This window comes from Macrotis lagotis, chromosome 1 (assembly GCF_037893015.1).
Source record: "Macrotis lagotis isolate mMagLag1 chromosome 1, bilby.v1.9.chrom.fasta, whole genome shotgun sequence".
In the NCBI taxonomy this organism is placed as follows: Eukaryota; Metazoa; Chordata; class Mammalia; order Peramelemorphia; family Peramelidae; genus Macrotis; species Macrotis lagotis.
Window position 1 is genome coordinate 4,116,635 of NC_133658.1, and position 23,227 is coordinate 4,139,861.

Consider the following 23,227-nt stretch of genomic DNA (forward strand, 5'->3'; position numbering starts at 1 on the left):
AATATTGCTACTACTTTCTTCAATGTTCTCCTGGTTCTGCTTACTTCACTTTGCATCAGTTTATGTAAACTTTTCCAGACTTTTCTGAGATCCTTCTGCTTATTATTTCTTATAACATAATAATATTCCATCATAACCATAGACCACAGCTTTAGCCATTCCCCTACTGATGAACATATGAAGAATTTTTAACAAGGTTCTTTCATATTTTAATTGTCTTCTTTGTTGTTTTTGTCTCAAAGGTTCACTGATGGGGCCACTAGGTGGCACAGTGGATAAAGCACCGGCCCTGGAGTCAAGAATACCTGGGTTCAAATCCGGCCTCAGACACTTAATAATTACCTAGCTGTGTGGCCTTTGGCAAGCCACTTAACCCCGTTGGCCTTGCAAAAAAAAAATCCTAAAAAAAGAAAAGGTTCACTGATATACCTACAAGTGAGTGACAAACACACTCCTGCCTCCTCTATGTCTATTCTCAGGCCCCTTATTTCTTTTTAATCATCACAATTGTTAGCGTTGCTCACAGTACATTAAAAAAGAATGAAGATGATGATCAATCAGCAAGTGTTTCTTAATCACCTACTACATTATGTGCTCTATAGAAACAAAGATGAACCAACCCCTATTCCAGACTATCTTCTTTTGAGGAATGTGTGAACATACCAGAGAGTGCAAAGGGGTTTGGAGAAGGGACTTCTAGGAGAGCAGGAAAAGCTCTGATGGAAGGCAGTGTTGAAGCAGGACTTGAAAGACCCCTCCAAAGATTCAGGGGTGGAAGTCAGGAGCAAGGAAATTCCAAGCAGGGATACAGCCTAAGCAAAGGCTTGGAGTTGGGAAAATGAAAGTTATGGGTGAAGAACAGTAGTAAATAGAAGGAAGAAGAAATAGGAAGAGTCTGGCATATACCTGGAAAGGGGAACTGGAGAGAAAAGGGGAGGAATGTTTCTTTACTATAGAGATACTTTGAGAGTGACTAGGGACTTTTGAGCAAGAGGATGACTTGATCAGAATTTAGGAATATCAATTTGCCAAATGTATAGAGCTAGAAAGGGAGGGAGGCAACTAGGGCAGGGAGGTCAATTAGAAAGTGTTGCAGCCAGATAAGAGGTGATGATGATCTGCACTTGAGTGTGAGGAAGCCCAGGGTAGATGGGAGAGATTGTGTGGAGGTAAAATCCACTACACTTCAGAATTTATTGGTCATGTGGGATGGAAGCAATGGAGGAATTCATGAGAGTTCTGAAGTGCAGACCTAAGTCACTGGAAGGGTGGCAGCACCTTGGTAGAAATCAATTAGGAGTAGGGATGTTATTGGGGAAGAGTGGGGCTAAGATAATGAATTCTGCTTTGGACACATGAGTTTGAAATGTCAATGAACCATCCAGAAGAAAATTACCAATGAGAAGTCATTGATGAGGAACTGGACTGGGGGCAAGATACCTAGATTGGACAGTTAGATCTGAGAGTTAATTCAAAGTGATGATAATTAAACTCATTGGAACCAATGAAGTCACCAAGGCAGAATGGTGAGATAGAGACAGAGAAAGAAAGAGACACAGAGAGATAGAAAAGCAATCAAAGAAAACAAAGAAAATTGGGAAAGGACCTAAAGAAATTCAAGCAATTAGAAGACATCTGTGGTTGGCGGCTTGATATCAAGAGAAGCATGGATTTTCTTTGGCATTTTATCCTCACCTGGAGTTGTTCCAGGGAACCTGGGATACATGTTGTAGCTTCCCCAGTTATGGGTGATAGTTTCTATATAAACAGGTATAATATAAATGTCATGTATGGGATAGTCTTTATTTTCTTCCACAGAAATGCACAAGGAATAATGACTCACAAGAGCCCATGAAGAGAACAATGTATTCTGGGCAGACCAGACAGTCATCAGTTCCATCTCAGAAAGGGAGTGAACTTGATGTTGCTATTGGAGATATTATGGTGAGATCTCATTTTCATAGTGATATATGTAATAGCTTGAAGACTCGTGAGGTTTCCTTGTTATTATATTGCAACCAAAAGTTAAATCTGTTTTGAGAGTAGCTGAAAAATCTACCTTTTTCCATTGAGTCAGTGGTGTCTAAGAGATTCCCAAGTCTTTGTTCTCCAAATAAGATGCTCCTTGGAAACAATTCAGATCTGATCTCTCCAAGGAGCTTGTTTTTTCAGAAGGTACTTTCTCAGGATAAAATGGAGAGTCAAAAATGTGGAGTCAGGAGAGGAATGAATATATGGCTGCTCTGAGATTTTTTTTTTAAAAAAATGGAGGTCCTAGGAGAAACTTGTCAATCAGAACAAGAGACTGGACTCCCCAGGTGAGAAGTCCATGGAGTGAGTAAACAGCCTTAAAGGAAGAAATCCAAGCAATTAATAATCATTAAAATATTCCAAATCACTAATAATTAGAGAAATTTAAATGAAAGGAATCTTGAGGTCCAGCCTCACACCCCTCAAATTGCCAAAGATGACAAACTAAGAAGAAGCTCAATAATAGGAATTGAGGGGAAACTGAACACCACTAATGGGGTTGCGAATTATTAGTCTGGCCAATCTGGAAAGCAATTTGGAATTATTCCCAAAATGCAATTAAACTGTATATAGTCTTTGGCTCAGCAATAATACTCACTCTTAGGCTGATTACCCCAATGAGATTAAAGGAAGAAGAAAAGATCTTCCATGCACAAAATTATTTATAGCAACTTTTTTTCAAAGCGTTCCCCCCCCCCCCAGAAAAAGGGAAACTAAGGAGAATTTTACCTATTGGAGAACTGGCTGCACAAAAAAATAGCTTGCAAATAAGGTGGATAATATGGTGCCTTAAGAAATGGAGGAAAGGGCAACTTCAGAGGAAATTGGGAAGATATGGATGAACCAACACAGGGCAAAATGCACACAAATGAGGTACATTTTAAGATGACAGCAGCATTAGGAAGAAAAGTCATTTGGAAAGACTTGAGAGCTAACTAATCTATTGATAACCCTTGAGTCAAGTAGCCTAAAAGAAACATGGTGCCCATCTCCTGCTAAAGGCAACGGACTTGAAGAGGCAGACAGGCATGGTCAGGTGTGGTCAGTAGTGGAATTGGTTGGGTTGGATTATGCACATTTCATTTTATTTTTATAACCAGACCCAGGTTGAAGATATTGCAAAAGATGGAGTTGAAAATATTTATAATAGAAAATTAGAAAGTCTCTACACAAATAATGAATAGAATTAGCATTAGAAGAAAAAATACAAACAAAAAAAGTTGTATCTAACACATGTGGGAAAAACTCTGACATTTAGAATCAATAGGGAGTTAACTTAAATTTATAAGATCAAAGGTCATTCCCTAACATATGAGTAACCAAAGAGGATGAACAAATTGTTTATAAAAGAGTAAATGCTGCTCTCAACTACCATCTGAAAATGTTCAAGATCCCTAATAATAACTCCCAGGCCAGGCTGTCTGGCTTACTTCTCTCTCCCCTTTCCAATTGCCTTCCCCTCCTTGGCAGAATCTTTGCCCTTTTATCACTTTAGGAGCTGCCCCATCCACACTCACTTTATTCTCAACCCTGCTCCCTCTTGTGACAGCATCTCCAATGCCTTGTCATCCCCCCACTCCCACAGGGTCCCTTCCTTCTCTAGCTCCCTGTCATCTCTTCCCATGACAACCAACCACCTTGCTGTTCCTTGCAAAGACACTATCTCCAGACTCCCAGAATTTTCCCTGACTGTCCTTCATACCTGGGTCACTCTTCCTCCTCATCTCTGTCTCCTGGCTTCCTTCAAATACAGGCTAAAATCCCACTTTCTGCAAGAAGCTTTTGCAGTTTTCCCAATGTAAAGGTCTTCCTTTTGGTGATTATCCTGGATTTAGCTTGTGACGAACTCCATTGTACACAGTCATTCACATGGGGTCTTATCCCATTAGGTGGGGGAGTCCTTGACAGCAAGCATTAGCTTTTGTCTTTCTTTGAAGTTCCAGATTTTAGCCTAGTGTCTGGCAGGTAGCAGGTGTCTAATAAATTAATGATATAAATAAGAATATATATAGATATATATGAATGAAAAAAGTAAACAGAAAACTTGTATCTGATTGAACAGAAATAGAATGTGGAAGGTCCTTGTAACCTGAACTCTCAGCCTAGGATTTGACCAATAATAAATGCTTAATATCTTTCTATCCCCCATCTATCCATCCATCCATCCGTCCATCTGTCTATCTACCCATAAATCATTCAACTGCTCTGTCTTGCTGTTGTTTAGTCTTCCTGACCCCTTTGGGGGTTTTATCGGCAGAAATTCTAGAGTGCTTTGTCATTTCTTTCTCCATTTTGCAGATGGGAAATCAAGGTAAACATGGTCAAGTGATTTGTCCAAGGTCACACTGAGGCTGTATTTGCAATCAGGAAAAGGAGTTTTCCTAACTTCATGCCCAGCACTCTATCTGCTGTACCACCTAGCTACCCATCTACCTGTCTAAAGATCTCTTTATTGACCTTTCTAGCTAAGAACCAGAGAAAGGAAGATGAAAAGAAATCTGAAGAATTCTTGCACGTGCATCAAATGAACACAAAATGGTAGAAGATGGAGAAATTCAACCTTGTTGGGCTTGGGGGAGTCTACATGGGAGACACTGGGCAAGGAGCTTAACTTCATCTACAGTGTTGAATCCGCCCTGAAGGGAAACAGAACACAATGTTAAGTGGCGGAGAAGTTGGCACCACTCTGGGAAGCAATAACCTTCCTGGACATGACTGGCAAGTCCATGGACTGTCCCCAGGCAGTGACTGAGGACTGTGGTGCTAATGAGCAGGTTCTCTCAACTTTGCTCTTCAGTGAGGTTGCTCAACACTTGAAGGATCACACAAAAGATCATTTTACTTTGAAATAAACAGCTTTGCAGCTAGATGACGCAGTGGACAGAGCACTGGGCCTGGTCTCAGACACTTCCTAGCTATGCGACCCAGGACGAGTCACCTCACCCTGTTGGCCTCAGTTTCCTCATATGTAAAATGAGCTGGAAAGTAGAATGGCAAACCACTCCAAAATCTTTGCCAAGAAAATTCCAAGTGAGGTCATGAAGAGTCAGATATGGCTGAAAGAATTGAACAACAATCTCTATTTTCTTTGCCTTATTAGTTGATAGAGTATGATCCTTCAAGATATTCTGAAATCTTTCCAGTTGCTGGGGGTTTGGGGGGTGGGGAAGAGATATACTTAAAGTTGAGAGAGATGACTGGCTTTTGTCAGGAAATGTCTATTTTGCTATAACAAAAAGGATTAAAAAAATGTTAAATAAACAAAAATCTGTAAGTCATTATGAGCGTATAAACTATTTTCATGACCATTATTATTAGTTTCAGTGAACAAATATTACAAAAACAAAATAGTAGGATGAGGATGGATGATAGTGACAGAGGAAGAAGAAGAAGGTACAAGAAGCAAGACAGGAAGGAGGAAGAAAGAGGAGGAAGTCCCATCTTGGGCTGTTTAAGAAGGGTTGCTCTGAAAGATTAATCGGAGAGCTGCTCAATCCCCAGGGGTTCAGCCAGGGAGAGCCTCCATGTTTTTCCAAGAGCTCTGCGGGGAGGGAGGGTTACATTGTCCAGAAGGGATGGGTAGAGTTTCAATCGCTTCTGGTTCTCTCGGCCATGTCTTCCTGTCCTTGTCCTCCAGTTGGGTTTCTAAATCGCGTTTCCTTTGGCAGGACTCAGGAGCCCTCAGTCTGGATTAGGAGTACAATGGCCAGGGCTCTCAGCCTGCTACAGAGGAACTTGGACGTCAAAATGAAAAATGATAACGCGTAAATTAAATGGCAACCATATGTTTTCTGTAACATGTCTTTGTGTGTGTGTGTGTGTGTGTGTGTGTGTAAGAGAGAGAGAGTCTCCACCCCCTGCCCACCCCCTTTGGAAACAGGTAACAAACAACCCCAGTATCTGTAATAAAATCTCAAGTTCACCACTGGGGTTTAAATTAAGGATCCCAAATGAAACGACCTATAGTTGAAAAAGCTTGGCCAAAGTCACACTTTCCCAAGACAACTGGCTACCTCAGGAGGAAAATAGCCCAACGATTTGGGGGGTTGGGGGCGGCACAGGGCAGCCTGGGATAGTAGAAAGAGTCTAGAACCTGAATATGGGCTTAGATGTCCATTAGTTTGCTGGGAGACTTTGGGCAGGGTACAACCTCAGTTTCCTCATCTGTCCAGTGGTGATAATGACACGTGTCCTATCTGCCTCTTGAGGTGCTGCCCTTCTTAGGTCACTCTCCTGGGAGCCTGGACTCCTTTCTTCTTAACCCTGGAACACTTCCTGCAAATCTATCTAGTCCACCTCTCTCCCATGCTTATGGAGAGGCAGCATGGGAACACCAACAGAGCCTCTGGCATTCACTGTACCTCACCCACTTGAAGTAGACCACTTGTGTTTTTTTTAAGTCTCAGTTTCCTCATCTAGGAAATGGGAATGATGTGAATTTACTCACCTCTCTTGTGAGGCTCAAAGGAAATAATCATTCTAAATTGTTTTAAAGCTTAAGTCATGACAAAGCTGCCACTTTTATTCACTTCTAACCCTCCAGTTGAGCTACTGGTGAAAAATGGAGGAAGCTCTATGGGAGCCCATAGTATTGGATCTGGAGTCAGGAAGAACTGTGTTTGAATCCCACCTCAAACATTATCTGAGGGACCTTGGGCTGGTATTTCACCATTGACTGACTCAGTTTCCTCATCTGTAAAGCAAGGATAATAAGGACACCCTACCTTCCAAGGTTGAGGTGAGGATTAAATGAGATCACATTTATAAAGTGCTTTGAATATCTCAAGTGAATATGTAAGAATTTTCTAACTCTATTCCTAATCCTCTATTTTCTCTTAGACTGTTGTTTTGTGTGTGTGTGTGGGGGGTATCATGAATGGATATGAGGGATTTGGGGATAGAATTCAAGCACTCGGTTCCAAGGCTCAAACACTCTTTTTTTGGTTTTTGCAAGGCAATGGGGTTAAGTGACTTGCCCAAGGTCACACAGCTAGGTCATTATTAAGCATCTGAGGTCAGATTTGAACTCAGGTCCTCCTGACTCCAGGACCGGTGTTTACCTACTGCACCACCTAGTTATCCCCCAAACCCTCTTTTGCTTGGATTCAGCATAATCTTCTTCCAGAGATGCTTCAGACTCTGATAAGGATTCCCCATGACCTTGAGCAAAGGGTAGGCTGAAGCACATCACCAGTCATGCCTTGGGCTGAGAAATGGAGGCAGGGATACCTCCAGAAGGTTTGATGTCAAAGGCTCTAGGTTTGAGATCACACCTTGCCATATAAGACCTGTGTGGTCTTAGGCAAGACAAGACCTCTTCCTCCCTGAGACTTCTGGTATACAGAGGGTGCTTAATAAATGTTCACAGAATGGACAAGCTGCCTCAGTTTCCATGTGTGCAAAATGAGGAGAAGGAAGAGACTCTTCTCTCTAACTTCCCTTACCCAGACATCCTAAGGTATGAGGACCCCTGTCCCGTGTTCCAAGTACCCAGGGATTCTTAAACTAGCCCAGGTGAGAATGAATGGCCCCAGAGCTTCCTTCCAACTCTGAGGTTCTAGGAGAGACGAGAGGAGATCGAGGGAGACCTTGGACTGGTCTTGGATCATCAGATGGCCAACCCAAGTTTTGAGTTGCTCAGTTCTTTCCACTGTGGCCACGTTGTGATCCCTCCAGAGTGATTTGCCTTTTTCCTTCTATGGGTCATTTGACACTGAAGCAAACCCAGTTAGGGGACTGGCTCAGGGTCCTACAGCTAGTGAATGTTTGAAGCTGCATTTTGAACTTAGGTTCTTCTGACTCAAGACCCCAAGAATTGAACTGATAATCATTAAAAAATATATATCCAAATTCCATAGGAAGGCTGCCGCGGGGCACAGGGGCCAAATAATCTAAGGAGAATTTGTGAAGAGGTAGTGAAGCCTCATCATGCATGTCATCATACAGTGGGCTGCTATCTGTGCTAGGAGAGGTAGGGCCAATACTGATAGGCAACCTAGGTTGCAATACTCCATGTATCTGTTTTTAGACAAACCTTTCAACCACTGAGCATGGGATGCACTCAAAGACTCCTGGCTTTGGCTCTAGGAACCTCTGAACTCAAGCCTCCAGGTTGCAGGGTTCAACATCTCCTGGATTCTTGTGGGCTTCCCCTTGCCAAAAATCCAGAAGCTGGGGCTCCTGCCAAGGCTTCCCAGAAATGTGGAGCCCCAATTCATCTGGACAGAAAAGAGATGAGCATGCCAAGGTACCACTGACCTCTGACACCAGGAGATGGGGCAGGACAGGGCGTAGCCTTACCCTTTTTTCTTTCAAGATACAGGATTTGGAGAGCCCATGGAGAGTCTAGCCTTGAAATCCCATCCTGAAGTGAAGGTTTTCATGCCTCTAAGGGGAGAGTGGCTGCTCTTTCCTTAGAACATGTAACACCAGAGACCTTCTGAGCACACCCTTGGGGCTGGTGGGCAACCTTCACTGTTGCCCTCCATCACCCACTTGCTGCCACTCGGACCCCAGAGCTTTCACCTGCTGGGACAGCAGGAGTGGGGAATGAAAAACTTCATCTCAGATGGCAGAGGGAGCAGGGGGTCCCTGGACACTGACTCCCAGGTGGGTGGGCACCGCACTTGCTGGAGTTTTCTTTTATCTCAAACTTTGCTTGGGTCCAGCCCTCCGCACACACACACACAGACACACACAGACACACACAGACACACAGACACACAGACACACACACAGACACACACACACTGTGCATCACTGCTCTGTTCTGGCCCTCCACTCCCTTCCTAGAGCACCCAGTGAAGCAGCCCCCTGAGGTGGGCAAGGGGGGGGCAGGGCCCCAGGCCCGTCCCAACAGCAGTTGTGAACTCCCAGGCTAATTGGTTGGGAAGTTTTTGGCTGGAAGGGAACGAGGATCCTGTGACAAAAAGCAGACTTTGAGCCTCATGTCAGCAGGCTGGGCTCACCACAGGCCTGGCCTAATTTATTCCTGCTCCTCTGTAGAAGACAAAGTGTGTCCCTCTGACGTGGTCTGCTCCCTAATGTTCATGGCAGCCCCAAAGAGGAATCAATCACTGTTTCAGGAATGGCCATTTTCAAAACCACCTCTGTCCCTGCTGTTCCGAGCATGGGAGCCTAGGAGCTTGGTATTGGGGGTGGGGAGGGGTGGATAGAGCACCAGCCTTGGAGTCAGGAGGACTTCAGTTCGATTCCTACTTCAGCAACTTGAGCCTTCCTAGCTGGGTGATCTTGGGCAAGTCACTTTACCCCAATTGCCTCCCATTCAGGGCCATCTCCAATCCTCCTGATCCATAACTAACCACTGGACCCAGATGACTCTGGAGGAGAAAGTAAGACTAGAGACTCAGCACGGTGCCCCCCCACCCCAGATCCAATTCACATGATGTGCTGACATCACTTCCCTGAGGTCAGGGTCTTCTCTGAGAATGAAGAACAAAATCACCAGCAGCACTATGTAGTTCAGACAGAGGGCCAGGAATCAGGAAGGCTCCTCTTCTTGAACTCAAATCTGACTTCAGACATCACTAACTGTGTGACCCTGGACAAGTCACTTCACCCTGTTTGCCTCAGTTTCCTAAACTATAAAATAGGCCTGAGAAGGAAATGGTAAAACATTCTAATATCCTTGCCAAGAAAACCCCAAGGGGACCACAAAGAGCTGTTCATGTCTGAAAAATGAGTAAACTACAATAAAAATACTATGTGGAAGTTTGGAGCCTTTCCTTAGCTCTCTCTTTTGGTATAGCCTCAAGACCTTTCTCCTAACTGAATATTCCTCCCAAAACTCTCCAGGGAATGGGGTCCCTGTTGGGATCACCCCCCGCTGAATCACGGAGACTCAGAGAAGGTCAGGACTTTGGAGATTGGCCAGTAGAGTCCCTTGAGTAAAGAGTAGAAAAGGGGGATATGGGGGGGGGGGTCCCAGGGCCACAGATCAGGTCTGATCCACCAGTACGGTCTCCTAAGGTGGCTGTCTTTCTGTCCCCCTCCATAGTACTCTACAAAGAGCCTTCTCGGCCCCTGGAGCCCGGTGCCTGTGCCAGAGCAGAAAGTTGGATGCCTTCCTGTTTCCATCAAGCCCTTCTGTTTATTTGTCTGAGCCAGGATTGGGGGCTTCCTCCCAAGCATCAGAGGGCCTAGATGTGGCACGGTTGAGCCGAGGACCACCGGGATGAGCTGAGCCCACTCAGCCTCCCTGCCTTTGATGGCCTCGTAAAACCTAAGTGGGCTGGCCGTCCGGGGCAGTCTGCTTAGGAGGTCTCTTAAGAGGCTTTCGGACTTAAGTGGGCAGTGCTCTAAGTCCCTGCTGATGGGTCTGCTGTGATGGGGCACACCTGCCCAGGAACCAGGCAGAAGGGGGCTGAGCTGCCTCAGCTTCCCAATGTCTGTGGAACCATGCTGGGCCTGTTTTTCCTTTGGAAGCCCTAGAGAATGACCTATGGTCTTTTCCCAGCCTCCTGGGTGGTGCTGCTCTCTGGCCCAACCAGAGCAAAGGCTGAGAGAACAGAAAATGAGAACCTGGGACTCTTCAGAAGCCCCCTTCCCCACCTTTCTAATAACTTATCATATGTAATAGGTTTAGCAAAATAACACACACTTATTCCCTTCCCTCTTTCATATCAAAATGTGTCCTCAGCCTTCCCCTCCCCAGCCTCAAAAGATGGGAGTTGGCCTTCCACAGGAGGGTTTCAGAAAAATCTGCCATGAACTGAGGCAAAGGGAAGCGAGCAGGCCCAACTGGGCCGGGTCCACCGGAGCAGACACATCGTATCATGACCAGCTGAGAAAGGTGTCGCTACTCCCATCAAGACAAGATCTAAGGGACCCAAGACAAGGACCCAGGGATGGAAAACACTGTCCATCTCCAGAGAGAGAGCGTGCAGATGAAATCAGACTTTTTACACTTTCTTATTTTTCTTGCTTTTTGTGTGTGCTGAAACTAATATGGAAATCTGTTTGGCATGACTTCACATGCAGATGATATAGTGTTTGCTTTCCCAATGACTGGGGGAAGTTCTGGAGGGAGGGAGAAATCTGGAACTCAACAATTTTCTTAAATGAATGTTAAAACTAAATAAATATAAATTTTTTTAAGTGGATAGTAGTTGTCCTGTCTGATGAACAAAAAAATAAATCATACTGAGAAAATAGTTTTATGGTCTAAAAAACACTTAAAAATGAATATTTTATCTATCACAAAGGCATCTCCATACACTTAAAAAATATCATACATAGGTGTGAGTATTGTAAGTAGTTGGAGGGATGTCATTTGGACATACAGACTCATTCTTATAGAAATTCTTTTTAGGGGCAGCTAGGTGGCGCAGTGGGATAGAGCACCGGCCCTGGAATCAGGAGGACCTGAGTTCAAGTTTGACATCAGACACTTAATAATTGCCTAGCTGTGTGGCCTTGGGCAAGTCACTTAACCCCATTGCCCCATAAATAAATGAATAAAAAAGAAATTCTTTTTAGTTCTAGGGGAAATGAGTATAGGATCAAAAGAAGCACTGCCAGGTGGTACTTCTAAATGCTAACTTGATCCAACTCACACCAAGCACCAGATCATGGTTGGTTCCAAAGTCAGGGAGTGTGGGGCATGTCATTCAACCCCAGGGAACACTCTGGGGAAATGCCAGGCTCTCTGTGGTTTTCAGAGGTGGGGGGGGTCTTTCTAGCCCTCAGTTCTGCCTCTCTCTGCCTCCTCATTAGTCTAAGGAGGTGTTTAGGGTGATTTTGCCCAATCAGAATATTGCAGAGCCCCCATCTCACCAGGACCCTTGAATTCCTTTTGTGATCCACTACATCTCAACGTTATTGTTCAGTCGTTTTAGTCATGTCTGATTCTCCATGACTCCATTTGGGCTCTTCTTGGTAGAGACTTTGCAGCAGTCTGCTATTTCCTTCTCTAGTCCATTTTACACATGAGGAAACTGAGACAAAGGGGAGGTGAATGACTTGCCCAGGGTGACAATAATTTGGTGGATACATAAATAGTTCAAAAATCAAAAGGGTAATTGTTTGGTTTGTTGTTTCAGTTTTGGCTTTTAGTTTGGCTTTGAACCAAAGCTGCTTATGTTCCATTGTCCTATCAAACTGCAGACCAGAAGCAACCTCTATGAATGAGGTGGGAGGGAACGGAGGACAGAAACACTACAACTTCCTCTTAGAGAACCATCCAGGCATCTGAGGATGAATGACTTGGCTATGGTCACACAGACAATAAGTCAGATGTGGGACTGGAAGGTGGGACCGCCTGTTCTCTGTTCACCGCAGGATTGCTTCTGCCTACAAGGAAGACACAGGGGCTTGGGTGTGGAGCTGAGGAGACTCTGAGAACTAGAGGATCAGGAAAGGCCTCATGGACTTGAGAGGGTAACGTGCCCTTTGGAGTTCTCCATTTCTGCTGGTTTGTTTCTTTTTTGCCACATTTTAAAAAAAATCAGTGTACTCAAATCTTTATTTTTCAATATCATTACATTTTGGGAAACTGAAGCTTATCTTCTAAGTGCCTCTTATATACGATATTTCCTGTTAGTGTTTGCTAACCTGTAACGGCAATAACAATATTGCCTACCATCTATAGTGCTTCAAGGTTTCTAAAATGATCTTGTCAGTATAATTAGATCCATTTTATAGCGGAGGAAACTGCAGTTCAGAGAGGCTCAGAGTCACACAACTAGTAAATGTTGAGATGTGTGTGTGTGTGTGTGTGTGTGTGTGTGTGTGTGTGTGTGTGTGTGAAAATCTCATCTCAGTGGTTAGTCCGAGCAGGGAATGGAAGCAATAGAACAAACCTTGGCCATATATCTTCCGCTAAAAGTCACAATAATGAACTCCAACCTGACTACAAAGACTCTGGAATGCTTTCCAAAACATTTCCCCCCACAAGACAAATGAGCTGAGCCAAGCAGTAAAGTGTAACATTAGGCATCGCCTATGGCTGCCCTTCTTGGGCGCCCCAGGTCAGCTAGAAGATGACCTTTGGAGCAATGCTCCAAGTGCCTTCCAGACCAGGCTTCAGAAGCTGATGGATTGTTATTTATGCTGGGGACCACCCCACTCACCCCCAAGAATACCAACCCATGCTGGAGGCTTCTGGGAAATCAGTGAACTCCCCACCAACCAAGACCCCTGGGTACTAAATGGATGGACTTGTGAATGTGGGCCCTGACATCTGTCCTGGAAGCTGTTCTGCCTCTCCTAGAGAATGGAATCATCTGGCTAGAGATGGAAGCATCTCATGGTGTCAACAAAGTGCCTACTTGTGTGAAGATAAAAAGAAACATCAAAAAACAAAAATCAGCCCCTGCCAGCAAGGAAATCAGGCTAATTGGGGGGAAACATGCAGAATAAATTGCAGATATCATAGAGGGAAAGAATTGATATTGAGAGGTACAGAAGTGGTTTTAATCTGATTCCTGGAGGAAACCAGAAGATGGCAAGGAAGAAGCAGGAGTCACACACTTGGGCTGGGGGGCAGAGTTGGGAAATGGATTTGGTCTATATGGGGAACACCAGGGGTTCAAGGTGACTGGATCCAAGAGTCCATAGCAGGGAAGCAGAAGTGAGCAATGTAGAAAGGGAGGAAGGGGTCAGGTTATGGAGGAAAGGTTTTAAATGCCCAACTGAGAAGTTTGCATTTGATCCCAAGGGCATTAGGGTGCCAGTGGAATTTAATGAGTAGTGAGCATGACCTGATCAGCCTTGTGCTAAAAAAGGGGGATAGACTGAGGCAGACAGACTTCCAGAAGCTACTGTCATAGTCCAGGTATGAGAAGATGAGGGATTGCACTTGGGTGGGGGTAGAGGGGAGAAGGAGGTATGTTTGGGAGATATTAGAGGTCAAATTAATCAGAAGTGGTACTGAGATGAGAGACTTGGTACCATATTGAACATGAGGAGGGGATGAGAAATGGCGAGGAGTCAGGCATGACTCCTAGGTACTGAGTCTGGGACATTTGGAAGATGGGGTTGCTCTCTACATTGATGGAGAAGGGAAGAAAAGAAAATGTTTGACATTAAATCTTAAGTATGGGGTAGCCATTGAAGAGAGTTCAGTGGAAGGGAGAAGGAGATCTGGGGCTGAAGAAATGTCCACCTATATCATTGAGTATATGGAGACCATCCAATGAGACAGTTCTCTTCACCCCATTTGCCTTTCATGAAGAGGTGGTCCTACTTCTGGCCAAGGCCAAGCCATCTGGGTGCATTTCTGTTCTCATTGGCTCCATCAGATCTAGTTCCTCTCATCTCCACTCTCTCACCCACCTTCCTTCTCTGCCAGATTGCTGGTTCTTTGGGGTTTGTAGGAGACTCTAGGCTCATCTTATTCTCCTCCCTCCTCTCTGAGCCTTCCTGCTCAGGCTCCTTTGCTGACCTTTCTCTGGGTTACATCTCCTGATTCTTTATCCCAAACCCTCTGCCCTTCATCCTCTGAGCTATCTTCCTTAGTGATCTCATCAGCTCCCATGAATTTCCATGATCATTTCTATGGTCTGAGAGGTCTGAGAAAAAGAGGCTGTTGATTCCAACTCAATTTTACACTGAATGATCATATTTTGCATATTGTGGGATGACTTTTTTCTACAGGAATATCCTTAGCTTAGCTGTCTTTCAAGGATCACCCCAACTACCACCTCTGCCCTGATGCAACAGCCCAGGGAGTACAAAATCCCTCCACATGACCAACCTTTGCACGGCTTTCCCTCCTTCCAGTCTGCCTACTCTCAGCTGCCAAGGAGATTTTTTCTAAATCCCTGGTCTGACCATTCCACCTCCTTAACAGCTTTTTATTACTTCCAGCATCAAACCCAGTGTCCTATCTTTGACATTGAAATCTTTTTGCAACCTGATTCCTTCCTACTTTGCTAATCTTCTAAAAGTTCTCCACCTATTCTATGATCCAGTGACAACGGCTTCCAGACTATTCCACCTGTACCACTCTCCAACTCCAGATTCTGAGCATTTGCTGTAGTTGAGCCTCATGTCTGGAACAGTCTCCTTCCTTGTCTAGAGCCCCTAGATTCTCTCAGCTTGGGAGATACCTGCTCTAGACAGGGCTGGACTAGATGCTCCCTGAGATTTCTTCCCTCTCTATAGTTTCTTGGTGTTTTGATTGCATTTTGATCAGGATATTGGTTGAAACCTGTAGCTTGGGTCTAGAACCAGCTGTCAAAAGGTCCCACCATGGATCTGGTGATCTAGGGTCGCTCTATGTGATCTATGAAACTGGGTCAAGTTAATTGGGAACAATGCATTAACTAATGACTACTTTGTTCTTACTCATTTATGGCATTCAGTCCCCCACCTCCATGCCTTTGTATAGGTGAGCTTCACTACTTGAGATCCCTACCCTTCCTTGAGACCACTTAGAATGTCATCACTTCATTGGAGTCCCATCTCCTGGAAAAGACCTTGCCTGATCTTCCTATCTCACCCCTATTGCCAGCACCAAACCCATCTACTCTCAAGAAATGGTTGCTAGGATTTCAACTTTCCCCCAATTACATGTGGAAACAATGCTCAACTTTCCCCCAATTACGTGTAAAACTAATTTTTAACATTCAAGGTAAAAGTGTGAAGATTACAAAGACCTTGACAAATATCATCTCATTTTATTCTCACAACAACCTTATGAAGCAGGTACAATCATTATCTCTAATTTAAATATGAGGAAACTGAGGTAAGCAGCAGTGAAGTGACTCACCCTGAGGCTGGATTGGACTTCAGTTTTCCTTAACTCAATGGAGAGCAGAGTGGTTTCCAAAATGCCCTACTGAGGCACTTGTAGGTAGGAATCATGGGCATGTGGATGAGAAAGGACAAACCCAAGGTGAGGGAAAAGTCTCTCTTCCTTGCTCTCTGCCAGCTAAGTGTAGAGTAAAATGTGTGGAGGGAAGGGGGTGAGGGGAGTAGAGTGTGGAGGAAGAAGAAAACAGAGCGTGAAGAGAGAAGAGTGTGAATAGGGAAGATGAGGAAGAGTGGGAGAGGTTTGTAGGAGGCAAGAGGAGTGCGTAATAGTCTTTAGAGGTCAAGGACGTAAGTAAAAGTCAGTTATTCCTTTGCATAGAATGTCACCTCCTTGGGGCCAGGCATGCTTTCAGGTTTGACTGTGAATTGTCCAGGCAGGCCCCAAGGTAGGTATTTATATTCTTATTGATTTATTCATTGTTTGCATTCTGTAGGAGAAAACACCAGACACACAGATGAGTCTCATTTTTCAAAAGCCTGGCTCCAGAGCAGTACTGAACATGGTGGCAAAGTGTGGAGACCCAAGAACGGTGCCAGGAGGGGAATGAAGGGGCTCTGGCTTTTACACATCCTCCATATTGTAGTTCTAGGAGGAATTCCTGAATGGGAGGAGGGGCCCAGAGAAGTCTGGGACTGTCCAACCTGAGTAGCAGTTGAGGCACATCAGCAAGGCCTGGAGGCTCAGAAGCAGAGGAGGAGAGCCCCAGAGAGAGCCAGGACAAATCCCCAGTTAGAGATAAGGGAATGGAAGCTGCCTTTTTAATGACATTGGAGAAGAAGCTGCCAGTCAGTGAAGGGGACAGGAGAGAGCCCTGATGGACACACCCAGGGAGGTTGGAGACAACGGAGGTCTCAACAGCTTCAAAAAGTATCATGATGGATCATAGAGCATGGAAGAGGTCAGTCAGTAAGCCATTATTAATACCTACTATGTGCTAAGTCCTGAAGAGTCAAAGGTGAATGAAAGCAAAAAACCAGACCCTGACTTCAAGGAGCCCCCAGTCTGCCGGGGGTGAGTGGATAATTCTAGACACCCTTGATGGAAACAGGATGAATTGGAGCTAATGGGCAGTGAGAAGGAAGATCAAGGAGGGTTTCCTGCTGGAGATGGGCCTTTAGCTTAGGCCTGAAGGAGGTCAGAGAAGCCCGGAAGCAGAGACATGGAGGGATGAGAGGTCTGAGCACAGGAAAGGGGACAGCCAAGAAAGACCAGCTTTTGGGGAAACAGTCAGGAGACTCCTGGATCCAAAAAGCCAACATGGTGGGGAGGAAGGGGCAGCTCAGGATCAGCTTTGACATCAGACAGAGCATTGTGTGTTTGAACCTGGACCAGACTGAGGTTAAGGTTTGGTTTGAGATAGCAGAGGCAGGTGAGGGTCAGGGGATCGGGACAGAGGAGGCAGGAGGATGAGGAAGGGAGGTGGTGAGTGTAGATCCTTCTTTGTAATCATGTATGCTCCCCACAAAGCAGACGGAGGCAGTGGCTCAGAGCCGGTGGGCCCCAGCCCCGAGAAGAAGAATCTGTTGGTCAAAGGCGGGGAAGTCTGGAAGAGAGCAGCCCTGAAGTTGCCCAAGGCCAGAAACCTCAGGTGGGGAGCCAGAGACCCCTGAGCATCCCTCTAAGGGGCTAGAAGGCAGAGGTGGGAGCTAGCGGGAAGCAGGATGGGCCCCACCCGGCTCCAAAGTCTGAGGAGAAAGTGGGGAGACTGACTGGTCTGGCAGGTCTGCAGGGAGAATCTGGACCCAGAGCTGGGCATGGTGATCATCTCAGAGAGCATGGACACAGGACTTGAACGGTGGCAAATTAGCTTCCATTTGATCCTGACTATGGGGGGGGGTGGGGGTGGAGGGGGTCATAGACATCCTGTAAATTCTGTCTGGAGTCTGAGGATAAAAATCTGAGGTGGGGGAGGAAGGGGGAAGGGCAGAGAGGGGGAGGAGGAGGAAGGGGGAAGGGGGAAGAAAGGAAGGAAGAGAAAGGGAAAGGGGAGAGGATGAGAGAGAGAAGGAGACAGGCAGGAGAAAGATGGAGAAAGAGAGGGACAGGAAGAGGAAGAGAGGGAGGAGAAGGCAGTGGGGGAGAGGGGGAGGGCAGGGGCTTTCCATCTAACTAGGAAGCTGAAGAGGGAGGTGGTGGGCAAGGTCCCCATGGTGGGAAGTGATGGAAAAGTCCAGAAGCCCAGTCACTGGGGACAAATGGGGAAAAGCTGATGCTGAGTCCTTTCCTTGAATGGAAGATGAAGGCTGTCCTAATCTCAGTTTTACACATGGGGAAAGTGGGGCTGCCAGACCTAAGTGACTTCCCCAGGGTGACACTGCTGGCTTGGAATTCAACTTCCAGACCTCATACACTATTCCACTTAGTGGCCTTTTTTCTTATTACTTATGATTATGACTAGCATCATCATCTTTATTACTACTACTACTACTACTACTACTACTACTACTACTGCTACTGCTACTGCTGCTACTGCTGCTACTACTGCTACCTCCACTCCCCGAAAAGCACTGAACTGAGTCAGGAGCTCCGAGTTCTAATTTTGACTCTGCCCCATTTCCCTCCTGCTGTGCCTCGACGGCCCCCAAGGGCCCTCCCTCTCTGCCGGGCCACTCCATTGGTCTGAGGTCCTGGAGCCTGTTGGTTTCTGGCCTGCCCAAGGCTTCCTAGGGCTTCAGCTGGGGCTTCTCTTCTGCTCTGCCCCCCTTCCCCCCAATCCAACAGATCTTACAAAACACCAGGCTGACGAGTTTAATGGAAATGATTCAGAAACAGCCAGATTAAATTTCCCCTGAAATACACAGGGGCTTAAAAATTAAGGCAAAAGTGCTTGGCAGAGGCCAGCCTGGATTCTGATGAACCCAGAATGCTGGAAAAATAGTTCAAGATGTTTTGACAGAGAGAGAGGATGGACTCCTCTGGGCTCCCCCTCCCTCCCTGGGCTCCTCCTCCCACCCCTCTGGTGATTTCAGTTCCCCCTCCCCTTCTGGGTTCCTTTCCTCCCTCACCCCTACATTCTTCCAGCAGGGAGCCAAGGCAGTTGAGGTCAGGGGTGGTTCCCCCTCCCCACTAAGTGGGATCCCTCTCCTTGAAGGGAGGCCAGTGTCTCAACTTTGCCTCTTTTCAAAGTTTGGAACACCCAGGCCCTTGTCCCCCGGACCCTTACCCTCCAGAGTCCCTCTAAAGCTGAGCGTTTGCTCAAGGCTGGAATGGATGGCCTTGACAATGGGGTCATCTTTTTCAAAACCTTCCCCAGGTATATCTAAAGAAACAAATTGGAGCAGCTAGGTGGATAGAGTACCGGCCTTGGAGTCAGGAGGACCTGAGTTCAAATCTAACCTCAGACACTTCATAATGACCTAGCTGTGTGACCTTGGGCAAGCCACTTAACCCCATTGTCTTTCCAAAATCAAAAAAGAAAAAAGAAATAAATGACTCCTCTGCAGATATCCTTCACTGCTCCCTTATCATTCTGCCCTGGGGTGGGGGTTGGGGTGGGGGCACTGGAAGGCCTAGTCAAAGCATCACAGGCACAGGCAGATTCTAGCATGGCTGGATCCCGAATCTGCTCTCGAGGCTGACTCCACAGTGCTACCTTCCCAAGACCTTCCACTGGGACTCAGAAGGACTGAACTTACCCCTGGCCTTGAGGTATGACTCTGGATCCCCCCAACGTGGGCACTCAGATTGGGGCCACTTCTCAGAGATCTGGGGATCCTCTTGGAAGACTCAGTTCCCTTCAAAGCCCAGCATCAGCCCCACTTTCTACAGGAAAATTCCTCTGACCCTCCTCAGCCCCTAGTGCTCCCCCCAAAAATACCTTGATCTATTAATATAGAAACTTCTCTAGGGCAGGCACCATTGTGGTTTTATCTTCATATCCTAAAGCATTTAATGTAATATCTCACATACAGTAGGAGCTCAACACATGCTTATTCCCTTCCTCCTCTCTTTGTAACAACCTATAATTTTATTGGCATATGAGAATCCCAGTGAGGGGAACTCCTTCTAAAGGTCAGCAACTTTCTTTAATCTAGAGTCCAGGAAGGTTCCCTGGGATCCTGGGAGGTCCCACAACCAGCATATATATGAGCCAGGAGGAACTGGAAGCCAGGGCTCCCTCCCTCTGAGCCATCATCAAGACTGTCTCTGGTCTTGTGCATGTGGTAGAAGGTATTCAGTTAGAGATAGGTCGTTGGATTGAGCTCCATTATTGAATTGTGACTTACCCCTTAAGAAAGAAGAGAAAGTGGGGGCAGAAAATGGACTCTGGAGAGTCACTGGGGGACCCTGGACAGGTCAGAGAGGGAGAAGCGAGGCCAGAGGGAGATTGGGGAGCAGGCTCCAAGGAAGGGAAAACCTTGACTTGGATTATCAATGAGGATTCTCCAAAGAAGGACGAGAAGGAATGGTCGGGCAGTAGGATGAGAAGCAGGAAAGCACAGTGCCATCAAAGCCAAGGGCGGATCCAAGGACAGCTCGGGGGCCAAGAAGAATGAGCCAGAGGGAGAAAAGCCCCCCTGAAGTTGGCAGCTCCGAGCAATTCAATGCCCTGGCAGAGGCAGCTCCAGTGAGTCGTGGGGCTAGAGGGAATTAAAAAGTGAGTGGGAGATGAGGAAGTGGAGACATGAGGGTAGATGGTGTAACGGGAAATGCTACAAGGCGAACAAATCTCTCCTGGTTTCTCGCCAACTGTACCAGGCTTCATCTTGTGACTCAGGAGAGTGAACTTGGGTGACTTACCTCTCCTCAGTTTCCCTCTTTGTCCAAGGAGCAGGCTGAGTCCTGTTTCTACTATTCAGTTTTCTGGGTTCTCAGACCCCTGAGCAGCTGGTCCTTAGTTTCCCCATCTGTAAGAGAAGGGGATTATGGGAAGGCTGAAAAAAATGAGCAGAATCAGAACAAGTCGGACCATACCAACATAAACATCATTAAAAGACTTGAGAATTCTGATTAACACAATGACCAACCTCCCCTTCTGAGGGCCCAAGAGAGCCCCCCCCCCAGTTCTTGACCCCTTGACCCTGAGGCGATGGACCCAGGGGCCTAGGAAGACAGACCTGAGGCAGGGGCTTGTTTTGCTGACTATTCTATTTGTTCCAAGGGCTTTTCTTTTCTTTACCCCCACCCCCTGCCCTCCCAACAGGAAAGGGGAGAGAAGGAAAGGAGGAGGGAAAGAAAATATCTTTTTTATTTGGGAACTGAAAAAAAAAAAAGAAAAGAAAAGAAAGCTAGGGAAGTAAGAGTCCATGAACTCCAAGAGTCCTTGTCCTTCCCAGCCTTCTGGTACAGCCTCTCAAAACACCTCTTCAGAGGCAATTCTGTCCTGGTTCCCGAAGCCCATTGCTCTTCTTGCCATGCCCCAACCCCAAGGCCAGTCCTCCAAGGTCTTTGGCTCATTCCCCTGCTGACTCCTGCTAAGGTGGGGTATGGCCATTCTTTCTAGGGTCATCCCCTAGGCTGGAGTCCCCTTCCCTCTAGCCATGAAACCACTTATGTCCTTAGCCATTGGGGCAGCTAGGCAGTATAGTCAATAGAGCACTGGTCCTGGAATCAGGAGGACCTAAGTTCAAATTTGACCTCAGATTTTAATACTTAATTAGCTGTGTGACCTTGGGCAAGTCACTTAACCCCACCCCAGCCTTGCAAAAACCAAAAAAATTAAAAATTAATCAACATACTTTGACCTGAGTTAAAAAAAAAGGATCCTTAGCCATTTTGGGGAAATTGGGGGAGACCAGTTGGATGCAACCACCATTCTCTGGCAATACAGACAAACAAGCAGAAGAAAACTCTCCTCTGTTCCTTACCAATGTGCTGACCACCTTGCTTCCCAGGAAAGGTTCAGGACTGGTTCCTGGGTGGGCAAGATGAATTTGGGGAGATACAAGCCAAGTTCTGAGGAGAGAACCAGGGCCTCACTTCCTTCTGCTCCTCCTGTCCTAAGTGAACAGTCAGCAACTGCACAAGGAGGAAGCCACAGAAACCCTGATGAGAAAGGATTCTTGACTCCAGGGTTGGAGTTTTCTGGCCAGATGACCATGGACATTTGGGAAACCTTGGACAGAGGCTTCATCTTGTGACTCTGACAAATAAGGCCCATAGTCAAGCTATCTTAGGGAGAAAGCCAGTGTGGAAAGGCATGAGGAACTCCTACCAAGCCACTGTCTTGGAGGCCAAATCAGAGCCATGGAACTGGGAGAGGGCTTAGACTAGTTAATCCAATACAAATGTAGGTATGTGAATGGGACAGGACCTTCTGACTCCAAACCCCAAACTCTTCCTGTCTCAGGACTGAGATCTAAAAGGGGCTGAGCAACATCTGGCAATGTAAACTCCCTGCCCAAAGGAGAAAAATCAAGGCCAAGGCCTGAATTACATATTCAGCAAGACCAGAAGGAGGACTCAAATTCAGGTATCGGGGCAGCTAGGTGGAGCAGTGGATAGAGCACTGGCCTTGGACTTAGAAGGCTCAGAGTTCAAATCTGACCTCAGTCACTACCAAATTAGCTAGCTGTATGACCTTGGGCAAGTCATTTAACCTCATTACCTTGCCAAAACCAAAAAAACCCAAAACAAACCCAAAAGAAATTCAGGTCTCTTCCTAGGCTAAGGATCGTTTCTGAAACCCTTAGAAGATTTTCCTGGGAGGGCTGGGCTGACTTTGGACCTGGGTGGACTACTCAGAAGCAATGTGAGGCTTCCCCTGTGCCCAGCCGTCCTGGGGCATCAAGGTCCACTCTGTAGGTTCTCCTGCCTGTCCTGGATGCTCTATTGGTGCTGACTTCAGTCTAATGAGAAATGGACTCCCTAAGGCCCCTGTGGGTCTAGGCTGTCCATATCTATATCTATCTATATATCTATATCTATCTATCAAATATATATATATACATACATATATATATAAAACCAATGCTCGCAAATATAACCAAATTGTTTTTATAATTCCAGTTTGAAAGGGCACTGATGGATTATCCCTTGGAATTCTTACTAGTTTTGGCATCACCAGATATGGAAGTGTTTGTTATTATTCCCATTTTACAAAGGAGGAAATATACATTAAAATATAATTTTATTCTGTTCTTAAAAAATAATTAGTGCTTCTTTGGTTGCCTGGGATCTGTATTTGCCAATCATTGGCCATTTTCTTTGAAGCTCAAAGATGTTATAATAGGTATTAAGAACAATCTATCAATAATCATATCTGAACAAAAGACAAAAAAGAAACAACTCTCTTCTGGACTAGATATGTATATGAGCATGTATGCACATATGACTATATACATATACCGGTGTGACTGTGTGCATGCATGCATGCAATTGGTCTGTGCCTTGTATCTGTGTATAGTATATATGTGCATGTGTGCCTGCACATATGTGCTGTGTGTCTCTATGTGCAGGCCCTGCTTGTGTGTATGTGTA

General features: G+C 45.9%; 2 long non-coding RNA genes across 2 annotated transcripts; both read left to right on the top strand.

Moving 5' to 3' along the window:
- Window positions 1-370: 370 nt before the first annotated feature.
- LOC141512577 (uncharacterized) lies at window positions 371-4,702 on the top strand. Its single transcript, XR_012475529.1, has 3 exons — window positions 371-435; window positions 1,819-1,944; window positions 4,497-4,702. It is a non-coding gene; the product is annotated as an uncharacterized LOC141512577 (long non-coding RNA).
- Window positions 4,703-16,498: 11,796 nt separating this feature from the next.
- On the top strand, window positions 16,499-19,242 carry LOC141512581 (uncharacterized). The gene is made up of 3 exons (XR_012475534.1): window positions 16,499-16,706; window positions 17,276-17,396; window positions 19,062-19,242. It is a non-coding gene; the product is annotated as an uncharacterized LOC141512581 (long non-coding RNA).
- Window positions 19,243-23,227: the final 3,985 nt, after the last annotated feature.